Consider the following 3867-nt stretch of genomic DNA (forward strand, 5'->3'; position numbering starts at 1 on the left):
TATTTTTTTATAACATTTTTTTACATTTATTTACTTTCGAGAGACAGAGCACAAGTGGGGGAGGGGCAAATAAAAAAGCATTCTTTTTATTTTATTTTATTTTATTATTATTTTTTTAAATATTTTTATTTATTTCTAGGAGAGAGAGAGAGAGAGAGAGACAGCATGAGCAGGGGAGGGTCAGAGAGAGAGGGAGTCACAGATTGAAACAGGCTCCAGGCTCTGAGCGGGCAGTCAGCACAGAGTCCGACGCGGGGCTCGAACCCACGAACCGCGAGATCATGACCCGAGCGAAAGTCGGACGCTTAACCGACTAAGCCACCCAGGCGCCCCACATTCTTTTTATTTTAAAAAATTTTTAATGGTTATTCATTTTTGAGAGAGACAGAGTGCCAGCTGGGAAAGAGGGAGACACAGAATCCAAAGCAGGCTCTAGGCTCTGAGCTGTCAGCACAGGCCCTGACACGGGGTGGGAACTCACAAATTGCAAGATCATGACCTGAGCTGAAGTTGGCTTCTTAACTGACGGATCAACCCAGGTGCCCCTATAATGGCCTTTTTAAAAAAAAAAAATTATTATTTCTGAGAGAGAGAGAGAACAAGGAAGAGTCAGAGAGAGGGAGACAGAATCTGAAACAGGCTCCAGGCTCTGAGCTGGCTCTCAGCACAGAGCCCAATGCGGGGCTTGAACCCACGAACTGTGAGATCATGACCTGAGCGGAAGTCGGACGCTTAACCGACTGAGCCATCCAGGCGCCCCTGTAATGGCCTTCTTGATTTAGGGTTCCAGGTGAAAGAAGCAGGTGGCTAAATGGCTTTAGTGTGTGGATTTCTTGGCAGTAGGGATGACCCTGGGCCTCCAGCCCTCTAAGCCTCTGGGCTGCTTGGCTCCCTGTAGAGATGCTCAGGTGTCCATTAGAACCTTCGCTCTGTTGGGGCGGGGTGGGGGGGGGCAGGGAGGACGGTGCTAACATGGTTAACATGGTGGCATAGTAGGAAGATCCGAGGTCATCTCTTCCCTCAAACACAACAGGATAACTATCGTGTCATTCTGAATATGCATGCAATCAACACAAGCTCTGACAGAGCTACTGCACAACTAGAGAGGGACAGAGGCCACACTGAGGAATGTTAAGTGTGGACACATGGTTTGGGGAGAAATAGATCTTGGGTGCTGCTGAGGGGACAGAACCTGGGTCACCGAGAAAGAGAGAGGAGAGCAAGGGGATCACAAGAGGAGAAAACTTCCCCAAAGCCATTGGCTGGGGAAACAACTGGGTTGATTTTCCTGAACTTTTGCAACCAGCAGGGCTCAAAGAATGCAGTTTTAAAGTCTGGCATGTTGACTCAGATAGAGGCCTGAGGGCACTGGCCTATTCCCGGCCAGAGGGCAGGCGAGCCACCTGGAAGAAGAAGGCACAATGTGAAGAATGTTTAAGGCTCACAGCAGAAACAATATTCACTCTTCAGCGGGTGCCATTCCCCCCCCCCCCCCAAGTCCCATAGCATAGATCCTGAACGTTGTGCTGAGGGCAGCTTATCCTGACACTGGCTGCCTAGCCTGCTTGCTCCAAGTCTCGAGCCCCTTTATGCTGGTGCAACTGGCTTTCTGAGTCAAACCTTCATCAGTCCCAGCACAATGAGACCCTCCCCCAGAAGACCAGCCCAAGCCCCTCCCACAGCACATCCCTAAATTTTCAAGTTTTAAAAGTCAGCAAGCTTGGCTGGGATACAGTCCAAATTGCACTGTACTGTTCCTGGCAGACAAACAACCTGGAGACAGATAGAGTGTAAAAAGTGATCTAAGGGGTGCCTGGGTGGCTCAGTCGGTTAAGCTTCTGTCTTCGGCTCAGGTCATGACCCTGCGGTTCGTGGGTTCGAGCCCCACATTGGGCTCTGTGCTGACAGCCAGCTCAGAGCCTGGAGCCTATTTCAGATTCTGTGTCTCCCTCTCTCTCTCCCCCTCCCCCGTTCACACCGTCTCTCTCTCTCTCAAAAATAAATTAAAACATTAAAAAAAATAAGAATAAAAAATAAACACAGCTTCCTGTTACAGGCAAATAGAAAGTTTACCCTTTTTTGCTTTAGATACTCCCTATTGCTGCTGTAGCAAATTTAGTGGCTTAAAACAGAAATTTGTTATCTTACAGTTCTGGAAATCAGGAGTCTGAAATGAATCTTATGAGCCTAAAATCAAAGTGTGAGCAGGGTGGTTCCAGGGGAGATGCCTTTCTTTGCCTTCTCTAGGGTCTGCTGGCTGTCTGTATTCCTTGCAGTGGAATAGGCTACTTTCCTTATCACATTGCCTTCTTTCTTCTGGAGTCAAATCTCCCTCTGTCCCCAACTTTGTGAGTACGTTTAGGGTTCACCCACATTAATCCATCCCAGATAATCACCTGATCCCAAAACTCTTATCTTAATCACATCTGGGGAAAAAATCACATCTGCAAAATTTCTTTTGCCATATATGGGAGTTTTATTCAACCGACCACAGATATCAAATTAAATTCACTATTAGTTGAAACTATGTAAAACTTCCAAGGATTCAACTTCTGTTTACACTTGTGGCTACAGGAGCTGTTAAATATATTGTCTGTGCAATGGGATACCCAATGGGTAAAATATTAATTTCAGGTGGATAAGGCTTTATGGTACAAGAAAGAACTACAGTTCTTAACATGTCAAAGCAGAGATAAAGAACATCATCATAAAGATGCATCAAAATAAATTAACCTATATTAAAATGAAAGGCTTCTATTAATTATAAAATATTATAAAATTGAAATGAAATGCACTGTTCAGAAGATATTTGAAAGTTCTATAACTGTTTATCATGTAGTATCAAGATTTAATGTCAGTAATGACTCAGTTTTTTAAAAAACTCACTTAAGATGTTTTAAAAGTCCTACAAAATAAGGATGCCTGGTTGACTCAGTTGGTTGAGCATCTGAAACTTGGTTTTGGCTCAGGTCATGATCTCACAGTTCGTGTGTTGAAGCCCTGTGTATGGCTCTGCACTGTCAGTGCAGTTTGGGATTCCTTTCTCCTTCTCTCTCTACCTCTCCCTCTCTTCCTGTTCCTCCCTCTCTCGCTCTTTCTGTCACTCTCTCTAGAAAATAATAATAAACTTAAAAGTCCTACAAGGCGTGCCTGGTGGCTCAGTTGGTTGAATGCCCGACTTCAGCTCAGGTCATGATCTCGCAGTTTGAGTTTGAGCCCTACATTGAGCTCTGTGCTGACAGCTCAGAGCCTGGAGCCTGTTTCAGATTCTGTGTCTCCCTCTCTCTCTGGCCCTCCCCTGTTCGCACTGTCTCTCTCTCTCTCCCTCAAAATGAATAGACATAAAAAAAAAATATTTAAAAAGCCCTACAAAATAGTGACAAACTTTCTTTGTAATCAAAATGCAAACTGAAACAAAACTCATTAGCTTGGCAAAACCAGTAAGCTCACATTGCCAAGTGCTGTACTATGATAGAAGTGAATGACTACTGTAAACTACTATTGGGTGAATGGTATGGGTAAAATCATTTTGGAGAAGAGTCTGGCATAAAAAAATATACTTAAAACTGTGCAACTTATGAAAAACAAATCTTTCAATAAATGCAATGACAGATGTGTTTTACATATACCTGAAAATGCAGCAAAAATGTTGATAGTAGCCATGTGTTTTATGCTGGTCTCAGCCTGTCAATAACCAATGTAATGTCTGAAATGACCCTGTGATTCTTATTATGACTGTAAAACACCCTCAGTGAAAACCATAAGGAAACTTTGAAAGAGCCAAAATTATTTACAGGCCCTGAAAAGCACATGGTACACTTGGGGCCACTGAGCAAGGTTGCGGTAAGGAGAGAAATGGGGGGGGGG

The sequence above is a fragment of the Hyaena hyaena genome, unplaced genomic scaffold, assembly GCF_003009895.1.
Source record: "Hyaena hyaena isolate Hyena2069 unplaced genomic scaffold, ASM300989v1 scaffold_1645, whole genome shotgun sequence".
Taxonomy (NCBI): domain Eukaryota; kingdom Metazoa; phylum Chordata; class Mammalia; order Carnivora; family Hyaenidae; genus Hyaena; species Hyaena hyaena.